Source organism: Balaenoptera borealis (genome assembly GCF_965194805.1).
Source record: "Balaenoptera borealis genome assembly, chromosome: 17".
In the NCBI taxonomy this organism is placed as follows: domain Eukaryota; kingdom Metazoa; phylum Chordata; class Mammalia; order Artiodactyla; family Balaenopteridae; genus Balaenoptera; species Balaenoptera borealis.
The window spans coordinates 73,555,710-73,573,757 of NC_138876.1; the positions used below are offsets into that span (position 1 = coordinate 73,555,710).

Here is an 18,048-nt window from a genome sequence, read left to right on the forward strand (position 1 = left end):
TTTGGGGAGCATGGCCATCTCATCAATAGTAAGTCTCCTGATGCATAAACTGGTTCTTACCTTGTCAAAGACATTTCTTACTGTCTCTGTGTTTGCCATTGTTCAGTCCCTTTTCACTTTATTGGTCATGTGTAAGCAGAGTATAATAAGGAAACAGAGAATCGAAGTATAGTGGTATGGACAAGGAACCATAATTAAGGAATAGAACATGGTTCCTGTGAATAAATCCAGGTAGAACAGTTTCCTACAAGATCAATCTTTTGTGTTTGAAGGGAAATCCTAGAGGCATTCCATTCCAGCGCCTCATTTGGGGTCATCTCTTTCTTTCATATGCTGCAGCCCTGGGCTCCCTTTTTTTTTCTTTCTTTTTTATTGCTGTGGCTGCCATGGCAACGGTTCACATGGGCTGGAAGAGAGACGATGAGGCCTCTGTGGAGCCATCATTAGTGCTACTCTGGCCAGCAGGGGGTGCCAAGAAGAGCAGCCACTTGCACCTTCTGTTTGTAAGTGCTCACACCCACACCCAGGAGAGCAGAGGACCTGGAACGAACTGAGGGGTGATGTGTGTACTACTACAAAAGGAGATCTTGAACTCTCTGGAGAGGTTTTTAAAGATTTGTGAGGATTTCACTAGGAATTCATATCAGAACACAATGTACGAGTGATTAAATAGCTAGGAAAATTGAAACTTAAAAAATTTTCACTACAAAATATGACCTTTCCGGAAATCAGAGATCATCTTCTTATTTTTACTTCTTTTTGCTACACAGATTTAATTTTTACGTATCCTTCACCCAAAAGATTCCCACAGGTTAGCTTCTCTTTGTGCAGAGTGGTTAGACATCCTAAGGAATTAACAAATGTTTATTAAGTTGAATTCAAATGCCTGTTCTCTAGATGCTGAAGGAAATTCTGTTTCCATTCAGTATAGAGCAGTGAATTGATCACCCACCAGTGCTTTCCTAGAACCACAGAATGAAATTTCAAGAGGACACCTGGTCGTTATTTTACAATTCCATTTCATGTATGCATCAGAATATTGTACCCTCACACACGTAAGCAGGCAAGCAGCTATTAAATTAAAATGTGATGCCAAATACACTTTAAAAGAACTGTGGAGAACAAGGTAATGGCCTCCTATCACCCTCCCCAAAGTATTGTGTGGATAGTTATGGATTTATATTTTGGGGTTTATATTATGTGGAATAATTTGCACATCTCTGACTTGTGAGCTTGAAATCTTCAGATCTTTGATGCCTATGCCTGGCAGTTTTTACCTTTGCAAATTCTTTGGTATGCAACCAGTGCTGCCTGATACCCAGAGTTGACTAAATATTTAGCAAATATTCATACAGTTACTCAGCGCATTAATTATTGAACAAGTTTCCACTCGACCATCCTTCTTTCTGCTACAGCTAATTCTCCGTTGCTCCACTGACATCTGTTCTGGGGAGAGGCAGAGAAATAGCCAGCTCAGCAACTTTTATTCCTTTCAAGGTTATGCATTAAAGTGTGAGAAAGCAAAACACCCATGAAAGCTACATCACTGGTTTGGCTGGCTTAGAAGTTTAAATATATAGATGAAACTCCTAATGGGTTTGTGTGTTTTGCTTTTTGAACTAATTTATTTTTAAAGTAACTCTTTAATAATCTATTAACTGACAAAAAAGAAATTCTTTTTTTATTTTTTTTGCAAAGCTAAAATTTTTTATTACAGAACACAAAATATTTTCCACTGAGTAACATTCATAATAATAATTATGAATTACAACAGAAGCCCTGTTCTTGATGAAAATATTCTAATTTTAATGGCTTATTAAAAACATTTATTTAGTTATTGAATATTCAATCTAGTTTATCTTATAGATCTTAGATATTTCTAAATAATGAAAGCCAATACGTTTATAACCACTTAAACTGAAATGTACAAATTCTGTTTTCAGTAGCTTTTTCTTTTTTTTTTTGAATTTTTGAATTTTATTTTATCTTTTTTGTACAAAAGTCTCTTATTAGTTATCCATTTTATACGTATTAGTGTATATATGTCAATCCTTTAAATAGCTAAAAAATAATTATTTCCATAGAGACTTATTATAGTATATTCTCTTGTGCAGTATTTCATTTTTTTCTATAGCAAACCCAGGCTAACTTCTCTATTCCCATTTTACAGAGCAGGCAGATGAGGTTCTGAGCTACTCACTGATGTTTCCCAAATTCACACAACTGATAAGTGGCCAAATGGGCACTGGAACTTGTGTTCTGTTTTATGTAGTGTAGCATAGCTATGTATATTAAAGGGAAAAAATGGAAATATTTGCTACTGGGATCAATAGGTTTTTATTTTAGCAATGTTTTCATCATTCTCTGTATTCAGAATTGAAATTACATTATGCACAATTCTTCTCTTGTTTTTGATAGGCTATACCCAAAAGAAGTTACTGTTTCCATAAACCAGATCAGAAGAAATGGGGGAGAAGGCGGACCCGGGGATCTCTGTCCCCTCGTAGAGCAGCTGTGCTACGGCACTGGGATAGTCTGGGCCAGGATGAGCAGGTGTTCGGGGATCAAGTGATTGCATCATCACCGCCAATCAGTCATCCAAAAATTCGTAACTTTAGAGAAGACGGTAGAAATAAGATAGGTCGGCCGGGGGGTGGGGGGGGTGGGGGGGGGGAGGGGCGGTGCAGAGGAGGAAACCGATTACTGTCAATATTCAACTGAGGCATAGTCTTAAATAACAGGATTCTCCTTTGGATCTTTAACATAGAATTTGCACTCCTCGGAAGAATATCATTTGCATTACAGAGTTTGATTTCTGCTTTCAGTTAGATCTAGGTAATTTATATCTCCTTCATAGAAGAACAGATCCCAAGCTACCATGCAGGCATCAGGCATCTCAGCATTTCTATATTCAAATCCAATGCAGAGTTCTCATTTCCACACCCTTTAATTGGGTCATCAAGATTTTTTTTTTTCCATCAAACATTCTCAACAAGACATTATAATGTAATATTATATGCTACATCTCTTCACTTTTTCCCTAATAACATTATCATAATTTACCCATTTTGGCAGTCTACTTAAAATCTTAAAACTAGGAATTTAAACAATATTTTTGGGATCACAGTAAATAAAGATTTTGAAACAAAACACTTTAACATGCTTCTAAAGTATCCTTTTGTGAAGAAATGTTTAAAAAGAAAAGATTTGCTATACATGTGATAATTAATATCTATTATAAATAGGTCAGGATTTCAAGGTTACTGACCAACCATTAATTACTAGTGTATTGTTTCAAATAAATAATAATACAGATTATTTACAACATTATCAGCAGATGTGTTCATGTTGTAAAACACGGATAGTATATTTAATTAGTTGTAAGTAATACAAATGCTTGACATAAACTCTTGAGACTTCAGATGTGGAGATGGTTTGTGAAAAGCTTTGAAATCCACTGGCACACGCCATTCTTTCATTCAAGACAAATATGTGGACGAATCAGCAGGAGTCCATTCTGGCTTCCAGAGAGTGCCCTGGAGCTGTCCACAGGAAGGTGCTGGAAAAGGCAGCCGCAGATGGTCCAGGTACACAATTATTTCAGCCTGAAATGCAGCAGAATAATCAGACTCATGTTAGGGTATTGCTACAATGTACATGACCTGGAAACGGCTTCATGAAGGCTTTCAGGGCCACCTTCAATCTCCTCTGATAATTATAAAGAAAAGATTTTTTTTTTCTAAGAAATAGGGAGACGATGCACGTAAGACAAGGAATCATTTATTTAGTCTCAGAGATTTAAATGACATTCCTAATAGGTACCTGGCTGAATTGCTAAATAACTGGTATTTTATTCCAGAATATTTAAGTTCTTTATTGAAGAATGTTAAGTTCAGACTCTCTGGATGTTCCTAATATTTCCAAATCCATATTGGCAAATCAAACATCATTTAAAAAATCAGCTATTTACCTCCAACAGAGTTGCCCTCCTAGCACACTGAAAAGAAAGGGGACAAAAGGATTTGTAGTTTTAGCAATATACAAGGACTGACTTTCAGATCCGTGGTAAAGGTCAGGTGTAATATTCAAAAACAAATTAAAAGGCAGCCATTCTATTGGACTCAGAAGATTCCAGCAAGCGTTGGGTACCCATGGGCATTGGCTCAAAATGTGTTTATTGTGATCACACCCCAGATGATTCTGCAAGCACTATTAAGGACCCTATTCACCACCATCCTTCTTGCATTATGTATGCAGTTATTGTTTTGCATTATGCACTATCTAAAATGATACAAAAACATTTTGCTGAAAAATAAGCCACTGGTTTTATGCTTAACACCAGGATTACAAAATGTGATGTCATGAATTATTCATATCATTCGATTTAATGTAATCATTTTCTCCCCAGCGCTAAGCCTCTGTGAATGGTGTCCTATGCAGCCACTGTTTTGAAGAACTTAATACGAGGGGGAGAAACACCTGGCATTAACTGACAGTGAATTAGGCTCATTGTCACTTTGGAAAAAAAATTGCGGTTTAATCTTTGATCTTCTGTACATCCTAATTCCAAGGAGCATTTATCAGCACTACCAAATGAACCAACCTTAGGAATTTATGGAAATATTGACCTCGACGTTTAGACACAGACGTATATAAAAGTGAACATACACATTTGAAATTTGAACTATAGAATGGAATCCATCTTTGTTTCTTTCAAAGCAATAGTGGGATCTATTTTGAATGTGTTTACACTAATAGCAAATAGATTTTGATACACATTTATAATTTATTTAGATCAAATCTTTCAGAGAAGAACTGACCTTAGGACAAAGCATGTTGAGAAAGATAAATACATCAATGCAACTTAGCCTGCAGATTAAAGTAATTTATCTTCAAGGCAGCCCCCCCCCTTAAAAAAAAAAATCAAAACCGAGAGAAAAGAATGCTCCTGAATGTTTGAAACTCTTTAGAGAAAGTACAAGCATTGGCTTAAAACTGGTAGAAGAAACTTTTAAAAATCAGAATCTCCTTCTGGTGGCCTATCTTTGACTTTGAATCCATGTTTAATGAGAAAAGTTATACCAAAATGTTTCTATTACTCTTAAATTAGAAGATGCTTCATTCTGGGATTGAATATATGGCTATGTTATTAGTGAGAAGAGCAGAAATCCAGCCAACCTGATTCCTAATCCCAGCCCCTTTCAAAGTCCAGCTCCTGGACATCTCAAAGTGGTGCTCTCACCTACCCTACCACCCACAGGATGGGGTAGGGAGACCCAAATGATGTAATGAGAAGTAAAACACATCCAAAACTCTGAAGTGATCCACAAATATGAGGAGTTATTACTTAAAACCAAAAATGTCTGTAACCCGTACATGTTTGTAATCTACAGAAGTGTTGGAATGGATACTGATACTTACAGGTATCAGTAAGAAAGTAAGAAAGGTTTTAAAAAAAAAAAAAGGAATTGACTTAACAAAAAGAAAAGAACAACATGCATAGCAATTTAAAAATTAAATGGTACCCAAATCTATATGGAATAACTCACCCAGATAATTAGGAAAAGGAAGGAAAGTTTGTACATAGTGTCAGGCAAGATCACAATCACATTTCCAGAACAATTTTTATCTCTCGCGGCACCTAGTATAGCATCTTGCACATAGTTGGGACTCAGCCAGTGTGGCCTGATTGAAAATGAAGATAGCTACCATGGTCAACCAGTAATTGAACGTTCAGTTTTTATAAGGTCAGTGTAAAATCCGTCAACTGCTCCTCTGTGATAACAAACGCCTGAAAAACTTGAAACTTGGGCTTTACCAAATAATAATTGACAATGTTCGCCGCTTTTCAAAACAGCAATGGGGTATTTTAAGAGGTGCCGGGGCCAGGGGCTGGGGAGTAGCAAGAGAGGCAGAGCAGTGGATGGAAAGTATTCCTTAGACTAATGGCTTCTTTGATTTGTTTCTGTAACATACTCTCTTTTCTACTTAATAGGTAAGGGAAAATTTCTCTTTCCCCTAAATAAAAATTATTAGGCACTTTGTCTATCAATCTTAGAAGCAGGCTTCAACTAGTCTCATTAACATTGTGAACTGGGCCAGAAGAAACCGTGTCATGTTATAAGAGCAGCCTTCCTTTCATTTCAAGAGCACCTTGACCTTCTCCAGCATCCTGTGCTCCTATCATGGTTCTCACTGCTTCCCAGGGGGGCTGTCTTGTCTCCCGAGGGTCCGTCGGTACAGGGTGATCCCCAGAGACAGTCTGCACAGGAAGCCTTTAGGGTCAGCTTTTCATTTGCTCACTTACACACTCACGGTTTTAAAACATTATCATGGCTCCAAATCCAAAAAATGTTTGTGCTTTAAAAAAAAAAAAAATCTGGAGAACTGAGAACCAGAGCCGGTGCTTTAAGCCTCTCCGTGAAGCTACAGCCTAATTACTGCCTGCTGCGTGGCGCAGTTAAACACAATCAGTCAGAAAGCCTTAAAGATACAATATCCCTTTTCACAAACTGTCTGCTTGTCAATTCCAAGTCACCCCCCTGCTTTAAATCAACCAACCACAGAGCTGTTATGAACAGCAACTGATTTTCCATGCGGTGCTGCAAAACAAAATCACACCGTATCCTATTTTTAATGGCCACAGTTTTTCAACTACATAACAAGAGTTAGCTGGCACTGCTGAGCTGAACGGTATCAAAAAAATGGGTTCAAGTAGAAATAGCATGGAACCCTTGAAGTGAACAAGTACAGACCCAATTACAAGCACATTGTGATGCTCAGTACCAATTACATCCAAATAACAGTGGAGCAAATTCCCCCTTAACAGTTATATTGTAGACATCAACTTCTTTTATTTTTGTTCCTCTAGGTTACAGCTTGATACTTAAAAGGAAAGAAAAAGGCTGAATCATAAATATTATTTTATTAATACATGGTCTATTTATGCACAAAGGCTTTTCTATGATGTCAGCTTAGAGACACGGTACCTTGGTCACCACAGAGAGAAGTGCTCTGCTTCTTTCTTGTAGAGTTCGTGGTCTGTCAGGAATTTCACTTGGGAAAATCAGATTTTCTTCCTTGTGTATTGCTCATTAGAAATGGTCTTCCCTCAAACAATACTGTTTTCAATTATTTGAGCCTTAGAGATATAAACAGACACTACCAGGGAATTTTTTTTTTCCTTTTTAAAGGAAACCTAGCCCCATCTCCAAAGTAGTGGGTAAAATTAGGCATTCCATGAATTAAGGAAGCTGCCACTCGGGCCCCTGGGGGTTGATACATGACAGGTGCCTTAATAGCTAGAAAGAAAAAAGAAAGAAAGGGAAATAGAAAAACAAATGAGGCTGAATGGGACCTGAAGAGATGGAAAAGAAGGTGCAAACCCCAAATAGGTCCTTAAAACCCGGAGACAAGGTATGAGAAAAGGAGAAGCAAGGGAGACCAGATTAAACCAAGCAAACCAAGGAAATGTAGCGCTAGCGTATGTGTGGTGTTTTGTTGACTATCAGAGAATCAGAGAAACGAGGTCCCTTCAATGTCATCCTGTCTACATACTGGGCCACATACTACCCCAGTGGTCACCCTTGTTCTGCTGGAATGTTCTGCTACAGCAGCCAGCGTTCACTTATTCCTTGGGTATTAACTTCACTTCCAATTTCTTCCAGGCCAGTATGGGCTCTGGAGTAGCCTATAACAGCAGAACACCGGCTGCATCTTTCCAAGACTGGCCACTCAGGCTTGAGGAAGGTAGTAAGAGAAATTAATGATGTCTCCAAGGCTTCAACAACATGCTTCAGAGGATAGGAACACAGTTGTGAGCAAATAGATCCTTCTTTATTTGCCCCTTTGCTCTGCCCATTTTCTCTTTATTCGGAACCATGAGATAGAGCATGTGGTCCAAAATTTCCCACCAGCTTGCTATCCTTTGCTCTTTCCTCTTTTCCCATTCAGTGTGAGCTTCATCCTGAAACATAGCAAAACAGAATATGCACTTTGGGGTGTAAGATAAAATGTAAGTTCTTTAAAAGTTTTCATTCAGAATAAAAGATAAACAAGAGACATGCCACTGATACCAAAACAAGTGTTAGAAAGTTACCAACCATCTCACTTTTAGAGACGAGGAAACTGAGGCCTCGGATGACCATGATTTCTATGGCACATTTGTCGTCAGCAAGCAGGGGTGTCAACAGCAGTGACACCTGGCATTGATTCCAAGACTCGTGGTAGCAGGGGGAATGCTATTTATTGTACATAGTGACTCACAAATCTAGGTTATGTGAACTATAAAAAGCCTGACTCAGAACTCCAGAGAGCAAGGAGGTAATACTACTTGAAATATAGGCCATAGATTGCGGTATGAGGATGTTTGTTGGATTATTTTTCAAGGCCACATGATCCAGGCAGCATTGAATACAGTCATATGTCCATTAATGAATAGGTGTCAGGAACTTTATGACATTAACTAAAATAACTTGTGATGACAATCAGCATATATACTTCAGGGCATTTCTGGTGAGAGGGAGGGAGAATCGGGGTATGGCTGAGGTGGAGGCTGTGAGGAGATGAACCTGTGATGAAATGGGTCTGGGGGCGGCCAGAGAGGCCAGGGGAAGCCAAGGCCCCAGACCCACCAGCAACCCAGGACCGAGTCTCTGTCCATCCCTGCTATCTCTTTGTCCCTCTGGAAGTTCAGGGAGAAAAGTTATAAACGTTTCCATGCCCAACTTCAACACCTCCCCCAAAGTGTTAAAGCAAGTCTACCTTCAAGACATTTGAATGATTTCAACCCTTCCTCTTGCCTTGCCTCCGATTTTCCCAACCTTTGTCAATAACTGACGTTCCTTTAGACACTGAGAGCTGAAATGACCTAAAATGCAAATGCTTGGATGAGGTAATGTTTAATCAGTGAAATAAAAAATAGAACCAATCCATCAGAAGGCAAAGCCTGACTTGTGATCTTTTCCTGTTTTGACGGAGGAGAGAGTCTGTAAACAGTAGGAGGATACTGGTTACCTCACGTACTGGGGAGAAGAAATCAGTTTTAAAAGAGAGAGAGCTGAAGACACAGAAAGAACATTTCAACGACAGCCAACACAGCAGGGGTGTGGAAGGAGGCTTAGTATCAAGTGTATTTTAATCTGCAGCTAGGAAAATGGAGTTTTATCCTCAAATGATTTAGGGAGATTTTTGTGGGGATGTTTTGGAGATGTTATGGGGATTTTTATTGTTTGCTGCTTCTGTCGTTTTTAACATCACTTGCTTCCTTATATAGAGAAATTTTTTCTTCAGGGGATTCTATCCCTGTAACTATATTGACTTAATTCTGAAGCACCAATGCAATTAAAAGATGGTTCTAATTAATAGGCAATAGAATGGTTGTATGTGAAAGATTTAAGCAGTTTATGCTTGGTGCACTAAACGAATCTGAACAAAGTCACAAAAGGCACCGGAGCTCCATTAGAATTTATCAGCTGAGATGCTTGGAATATTTTTCACACTGGGTAGTCACACTGCTCCCTGCATTTGGGATTGGACTGAGAGGAAAAATAAGGTCGACATATTTTTCTGTACCGGTGGCAGTAAAACGGCTTCTCATTTCAGCTGAGAAGTGCCAACCACCAGAGCAAAAGTACCTTTACTGCAGGAATGCTACTTCTGACCCGCCAAAGAGAAATCTGATAGCATCACTGTGTGTGCTTTTCTAACAGGCAGCTAGACCGAGTGGGTCAGGCTCTGGGCTTTGGGGTCAGACTGCCTGCTTTCCAATCTGGCTCTGGCCACTGACGAGATGTAGAAGCCTGGGTGGGTAACCTGCTCTCTCTGCTTCAATATCCTCATATGCAGAATAGGATAAGAACAACCTTTCTTCTTAGGGCGGTTGTGAATTACATAAGTTAATTGACATAAAGGACCCACAATGATGTCTTACGGTACCGTGAGCGCTTGATGAATTTTGCATTATTATTATCTAAGTCTGTCGTCACAACTCTGTGACGGTCTTGTAAAGAAGCTGCATGACTAAGCATGTTCCATATTTCATATGATTATATTTTGTCCTGTGGATCTTATAATGCGTGGTCAGGTATGAAGGGAAAGAGGTTCTAAACTCTTATCTCCTAAATAAAGAAAGTTCCCCAATGGAATGCTGTACAAAGCATTACAATTCCACTTTCTCTTCTGTTAATGCCCATGATTTCTGAGCACTTGAAAAAAGATGACCCCTGGTTACCCACAGAGGCTAAACACAGTAAATCTTAGATACTCTGTCATTATCACTTATTTACTTTTAAAAATAACGTCCTTGATATTCTTTCTCCTGCGAGCAGTCTGTATTTAAAATAGCAAGAAAAAGTATTATTTAGAAATGGAAGCATTTAATCCCCTACCTACCAGAGGCCATCTTAGAAAAGTAAAAATGGTACAGAGAATTTTGGTCTTTACGTAAGTCTAAGATGAGAAGGTATAAAGTAAGGAGGTAAGAGGGCACCAATGGTAATTTTGCCAGTCTTGGGGCTGCCCAGCTTCTGAACTCTCTGCCTCTGTTTCGAGAAGTCTCCCCTTATTTGGTGCAGTTGTGCCATTTTCGCAGCCATTGTACTGACATGAGTCCTAGGCATTACGAAGAGCCTGAATAGGACGGGTTAGACAGCGGCTCTGCAGCAACCAGACAGTGGCTGCTGTCATTCCAGGGGCAGCTCCAGGCTCCAAGTTCTGTGGGGTAGGAAGTAAAGCTCGGGGGTACGGTCCCCGGTGGCAGTGGTCTCTCCACCGGAAGCCAATTGATATGTCACCTTGGGCTCCATTCCTGGCTGCTTAAGCTCTGAGGCTAGTTCTCTGGCCCTGGTGGAGATTTTGTAAGCTCCCCAATTATCTTTTTAGTAAATTTCTTTCCACCATACATCAGCCACTGTAAGTTTCTGTTGCTTACAGCTAGGAACTCTGGTGGACTGATAAAGTGGCCAGCGGGGTTTTTTTGAGCCAAACAGTCTCATAAATCTTGAAAAGTATGAATTGAAGTGAAATAACCTAAGCAGCTTTCCCTGGATTCTTCTTGATCAGGGCACACTGGAAATCGCACTACTTTCTGAGTGCCAGGTATCGGGAAAGATATTGTCAAACTAGAACTTGATCCCAGTAGGGCAAAGCTAGGATAACAGTGTGGGAAAACCTATCAGTTAAGGAAGGTTCCGAGGCTATTTCTCCAGATTGCTGATTCCAGGCTGGAATAACACAGACCAACTGCAAGCTCCCTTTCCTTCAGTAATCCAACATGATTCTTACGAAAGGGCTACCTTTCCTCGAGTAAATGTCCTCAGGGATTTCAGCATGGGGTAGCAGGTGAGATTAGGTTACATCTGAGATCCCTTCCCAACACAAGATGCTATTCAAGCTTGGGTGCCCTAAGGTGCAAAATATTGTCTGACATCCACTAGCAATAACTTTTCATCTTCAGTACCACCATCTAATATGAAGGAGAGAGAATATTTGACATCACAGGTAAAATATCATGTGTGTTCACCAATTTTTCTTACCTAAGTTTTCAAAATGGACTACATTCAACACCTAGTAGGAACTCAATCAATGCTGCTCTGAATTGAACTGAATTATGTCCACGGCTCCATCCAGCCAGAACATTTTTTCCAATTTTTCAGCTGATCATCCTTACTGGTTCCCTGACTCTGTGTTCACCTTCTCCCTGACCCTAAATTCATTGGCATTGCTGAAATCACTGTGTCTTCTTGGTCTATCCCCTACAGACAAGCACATCTCAGCTTCAGCCTGACCCTGATCACCAACTTTCTTTACCAACTTTTTTTTTCTTCCTTTTTGCCCATCTAGTCCAAAAACCCACTAGTCTCCCTCTGCCCAAGTTCCTTTCTCAGAGTAGAGGCTCAGAAAATATTTGTTGTAAAAGAATAATTCACTATCTCATAATGACTTTTTTTAACACTCATTGGCTTAAAAAAAAGTTTATCATTTTCTGATATTTCCTGATGTTAACGAGCACGTATTTTAAACTCTTCTTGAAAAGAAAAAAAAAAAAACTGATTTAAGATCTTTCAAACATCACTTACATTTGTACTTATTTTTATTTGGGGTCAAAGAACATGCCTAGAAATAAGACTTAAAAGGCTATCTGTGGTAAACGTTCTATAAACTTTGAAAATGATGGCTCATTTTCAATGCTATCGTTCATAGCTTATCATATTCCTAAAATTATGTGATATAACAGTAAGAATTAGCATTGCTCTAGGCAAAGCTTGCAAATAAATGCCTCTTTTCATAACGCTAAATAAATGTGGAAGACTCTGCCCTCTTTATTTAACAAACCAGGGCCACTTTGACCTTACATGAAAAGGTACTGGTATTACGCGATTAAGTAGGGACTTTCCCAATTTGCACTTGAACACTGGAAGTACTAGTTAAGTGAGGTATAAGTCTCTCATTTTAAACATTCCATCACAAAATTTAGGTAAAGCTGCCTCAATTCTCCTCACAACTGCCCAGCAAGTAGCCTTTAAAAATTTTAGCCACTAAAAAAACATTTCTATTAATTTTTATCTTTCTTCCTTCAAATATTAATGAATAGTTCCAGTGATAATTAGCAATTTTCCCTAATTACAGAAAATTGGCACTTCACAAATAGCAAACTCTGATATCTACTATTGTGCCAGTTTTCCTATTAATTTGGAAATTCAGCAATTATCACCAGAACTATGTAGGTTAAAGTGTGTCGGATTCTGGATAAACAACTTAAAATACCCAGCAATACAAGGTTCAGTGTCAAGGAAAGTTTAATATCGACATTTAAAGAAAAAAAAATATTAGTGACCACCCCTGCTATTACAGCTCTGTGGGAAGGCTTTCCAAGTTTGTTTTCTTTCAGCCCAGCCCCTCAGATGACATCAGTGGCAGAACCTGGACAGCTTGCCTCATTGTCAGTTGGAAGAAAACAGCAACAAAAATGTAAATTCTCAAATTGGAAAGCAGCATATACAAAAGTGCTGTATCAGGTCTCAAATGGACATTGTTATTAATTTTCTTTTCTGGAAACAGAAATTCTCCAAGACCTTTGTTGGGTGAGAAATAACTAACACACTCATGCACTTAATTCCTAACATGTAAATATTTTTACGGAATGCAAACCAATCTTTATATGAACTGTGTTCTTGAGGTTCACCTTGCTGTTAAGAAGTCAGGTGTTGGAGAAGTGCAGTATGTCTCAGTTCACTTTGGAATAGCTTGTTTCATGCTGGCCTCTCACAAGCCCCTAATTAACTCTGGTTAACACTAGGAGTCAGCAGATCGACTCTTACTTTTTCATCTTAATGTGTGTCAGATTACTCTCAGCACAATGTCACTTAGCTTTATCTAGAACAGATCCTCATAAGTTCAACAGCTGAAAGCAAATGCTTGACTAGGCTTCCCAGCTTTCAGCAGTCTTTCCTGAACTCAGCAATTCTGAGACCAAAATTTAGGCTGCATTTGCATGTCATAAAAATAACTGGTTTTTCTGAAATGTGGAAAATTCAGTCAACTGAATCAATCCACAGGAAGCCAAATCAGTTTGACAGATATTTTTTCATTAAATTGATAGTGTTATGTGTGTTACTCAACCTCCTCAAAAAGGGAAAACAAGGTCAGGCAACAAGGGTGGTCAGATTTCTGTTAACGTGATAAATAAAACTACGGTTTCCAATAATGCCATTCAGAAATTCAGAACATATTAAAAATCAAACTATGACTATGTTGATGGCCTCTCCTCACTGCGAGTCTTATAATACCACAGGCATTGTACTAGATACTTACTTTGGCACATGAATTTTGTGTTAGAACGTTATTAGTTCACTAACTAGTCTCATTTTCTAATTATTTTTAGGACATGAGACATGTGTCCCTAATCAGATGACAGTGTCCTTCCTTGAGAGCAGGAACAAATCTCACCTTTCTTGTGTCACCCACAAAGTCTAGCAAGTACTTGACAGAAGAGGTTAATGGTTTAGAGAAAGGCTCTGGGGTTGGACCAGAGGTCATTCTAGTCCTTTGTCACTGACCAACCAGCTTATGTTGTACAAATTGCTAAGTTCTTACTAAGTAAGTAGCATTTGTAAAAGTGGTAATAATTTCCACCGCATTTATTTGTTAAGAGGATTAGATAAAATAATCTATAGAAATTCCTAAATGTTGTGGAATATGGGGTATAATAGGAAGCTTGATCATAGTCTATGTCTTATATTATAACTTACATTTGTACTATAAAATTTTTGGTCTTATCTGAAAGCAGAGGGCTCACTCCAAAGCCTATTTTACTTTTAAAATAAAATACTAGGAACTCTGTTTTATTCTTTAAAATAAACACTTGACTCTGGTCTTTCCCTGTGAACTGCCTTCCTCCTCCTTCAACCTCTGTTCTTCCTTCACCTAGGGTGTCAAATCATCCTGGTTTGTCTGGAGTAATGGGGAGTGTCAACACCATTAACCAGCTTGATCTAACTATACTCAGCAAGTAGAGAATTCATATTTTCTCAAGAAAACCTGACACATTTAAAAAACTTGATTATCACTAAGATTATAAAGCAATATTCAAAAATTTCAAAGGTTAATACTCCAATCACATATTCTGATCACAATTCTAAAAAATCAATAACAAAAAGAAATTTTAAAGCACCATACATTTGGAAATTTTTATAAAACACTATTAAATAACCCATGGTCAAAGAAGAAATAAAAATGGAAATATAAATGAAATTGTAATAATTAAACTATAATTTTATAACTGAAAGATAACTTTGGATATAATAAGTTTATCAAAAGTTGTGCCATATAATAAAAACAGTGTCTACAGGAAAATTTAGTTTTAAAATTTTTACATTAGAAAAGAGAAAAGCTAAAAACTAGTGTTTCCAATATAAAAACTTTTAAGTATAATGAAAGATAAATTAAAAAGAAGAAAAGATAAAGTTAAAATTATTGGGTTTCCCTGGTGGCGCAGTGGTTAAGAATCTGCCTGCCAAGGCAGGGGACACGGGTTCAAGCCCTGGTCCGGGAAGATCCCACATGCCACAGAGCAACTAAGCCCGTGCGCCACAACTACTGAGCCTGCGCTCTAGAGCCCACGAGCCACAGCTACTGAGCCCATGTGCTGCAACTACTGAAGCCCGCACGCCTAGAGCCCGTGCTCCGCAGCAAGAGAAGCCCCCGCAATGAGAAGCTGGCACGCTGCAACAAAGAGCAGCCCCCGCTCGCCACAACTAGAGAAAGCCCACATGCAGCAACGAAGACCCAACGCAGCCAAAAATAAAAATAAACAAAATAAGTAAATTTTAAAAAAAGAATAGGCTAATTGTTAACACCAACAACCAATATTTAATAAACAAGTAATAAAAGTATTAATCAGTGAATATAAAAATAAAAAGATTCAATACAGAAGATGAACCAAAACAATTTTTTTAAAAGGCTAATAAAGTAAAAAAATCTTTACTATGCTGTTTAAGGGGAAAAAAAAGAAAAAATAATAATAAACCAAATTAGGGATAAAATAGTATAGATATAACAGGAATTACAAAGATACTAATGCATAAGAGAAAATTCTGAGGTTTTTTTGCCAGTAAATTTGAAGCTTTTTGTGAAATGAACAAAATCCTAGTGAGATATAATGTATAACTGATTTAGGAAGAATAAGAAAGGCTGAAAAGTCCTATAGCTATTAAAGAAGTTGAAATAGATGTTTTTACAGGTTAATTCCACCAAAGTTTAAAGGTGAATATCTCTTATGTTATGCTTGCTCTCCCAGAAGATAAAAAAGGGGGGATGCCTTCCAATCCATTAATGAGGTTAGTGTAACCTTAGTATCAGTATGAGAAATGCAAATTGCCTGCCAGATGCACTCACCATTCCTATAGTTTATGTGAGTTAAATCTTTATCTTGCATCATGTGGCATCATAGGACAGTATGCTATTTAAAAATCAACAAGTAAGAGTATAACAATACTATTTAAGATTATGGGCATACAACCGATGAAGCTAACAACAGACACAAAAAAATATCACCTCTGGGGGGTAAGAATAGAGTTGGTGGGTGGGAGAACTTCTTCAGAAGCACTTTTGAACTGTTTGACCTATAATCAAATGATAAATTAAAATGTGTGTTTTACCAAAAACAGAAGAAGAGGATGTATGGATAAGAAGTAAAGATAGCAATTGGAATATAACATATTTCCAGGAAGACGAACAGGTTAAGGAGTGTCTGAAAGTTTAGATCTTATTTTCTTCTTCCATTACCAGGCTGCCTTCTTCACAATTGGCTGGGACAGGGTTGCCATGGAACCAGGGCTTGTATAGTCACAGCATCATGTTTGTCATTGTTCAGACATCTCACCATTTTTTCAAAATAGTTATCAAGGCTTTGCCATAAATTGTTATCTCCTTTCCCTGTTTTGTTTTGTGGTTCTTGAATCACTAGAATTATTTGGATTAATGCACGTTTCCTCATTTGCTTCTATAATAAAAAATATAAATATAAATGAACTGATATGTGTAAAGTACCTAAAACATGGTAGACAACTAATAAATATAAATTTTCTTTTCTCTGCTTGGGCTTCTGGACCCACTCATTACTTCTCATTGGAAGATTTAAGGGGGGAGATAGGATCAAATCATATTTTGTAGACTTCAATTAAGCACTGCCATTTTCTTAAAACTGATGTCCTTTTATTACTAGAGCACATAACTGATATTTGCTATTCCAGAATTTTCATGAATATAAGCACGCCTTTTCATTTGTATATCCTTAAAGAACTAGTATGTTGGCATTATTTTAAGATAAGATTCTCGAAAGCACATTCAATAGTTTTTGTGGAGTATTTAAGTGGATACAAAGATTGAGAAGCACCCAAATAGTTACCATCACCAAGAATCAAAGTCACATCATCATATTAGGACAACTTGAGAAAATAAGGGATGGGAAAACAGAGTTCTTGAATACTTTTGTTTGGTTGCTCTTACTGCATGCAGTGAAAAACAAATCCTCTTGTGATTCAAACATGAATAAAACATTCTAGATAGCTCTCAATGTCTTCATTACGTATATTGCTGAAAATATTACGTTTTTGTAGCTATTTTCTTAGCTACATAGACATCTTATTCTTAGCAATGACAGCTAACAACACTTTCTCTTTTGCAGGGGATAAGTTAAATCCAAAAGGGTCCTGGGACACAAACGATCCCTGCAAATATTTCCTGATGTCAGAAAGATACTTCTCTTGCCCATTTATCCTTGTAGTAGCAAAGTGATCTTAAGTTCCTTAGTTTGACTGGAAAAAAAAATCACCAAAGTAGGGCTCAGTCAAGGGAAAAAAATCATTGTATGTTCAAATATAATACTGCGGTTCAAAACAAAACAGCAAATGTTGGAGCCAGTACCCTTCAGGTCAGATGAAGGAGAGCTGAAGATGAAGAGTGATACTCTCCTTTCTTGCTAAGATTTTGCTATTGCAGAAGATTTGGAGGTGGGATATTAAATTATTTGCTCTACTTTATGACCGCTGCATAGTATTCTAGAGCCTCCTATGTGAAGAAAGCTCATGAAAATAAAATATAGAGAAAGAGGCGGAAATGTTGAAGCCCTTCATTGAGGTTCTTTAGACTAGTGACCACAGAAGAGATCCCATAGTATCTAGAATTCAGTGCTGCCTTAAGATTCAATGAATAAAGACGTAAAGACAAAAATCCTTATGCCTTCCATTACTGAAGTATTAGCTAATAAGTGAACAAAGACATCAGGATACTTGGTTGAATTTTCCTCATTTCTTCAGGATTTCTGGAATCATACAGATGTTGAAATAACCCCTTTGAATCAAATGTATTCTACTCTATGGTAAATGAACTTCTGCTTAAGAAGTTCACTTGAAAGAAATTTGATGAAAGGCTTGATGTCTTGGTCATCTGCAATCTTCCTCAGTTTATGCACATTGGGCTCTGGATAGGAAAGAAGGACTTTCACAGAGCATGAATCAAGCATCTATACTGTTTTTCACACCCACCTCA

The 18,048-nt window shown here is 37.8% G+C and overlaps 1 long non-coding RNA gene across 3 annotated transcripts in view; it reads right to left on the minus strand.

Annotated features, from left to right (window-relative positions):
• Nucleotides 1-1,967: 1,967 nt before the first annotated feature.
• The window catches only part of LOC309615366, a 310,048-nt gene continuing 293,967 nt past the window's right edge, over nt 1,968-18,048 (minus strand). For all 3 annotated transcript variants that reach the window (XR_014236771.1, XR_014236772.1, XR_014236773.1), the window contains one exon: nt 1,968-7,966. This is a non-coding gene — a long non-coding RNA (uncharacterized lncRNA). The remainder of the gene's footprint in view (nt 7,967-18,048) is intronic.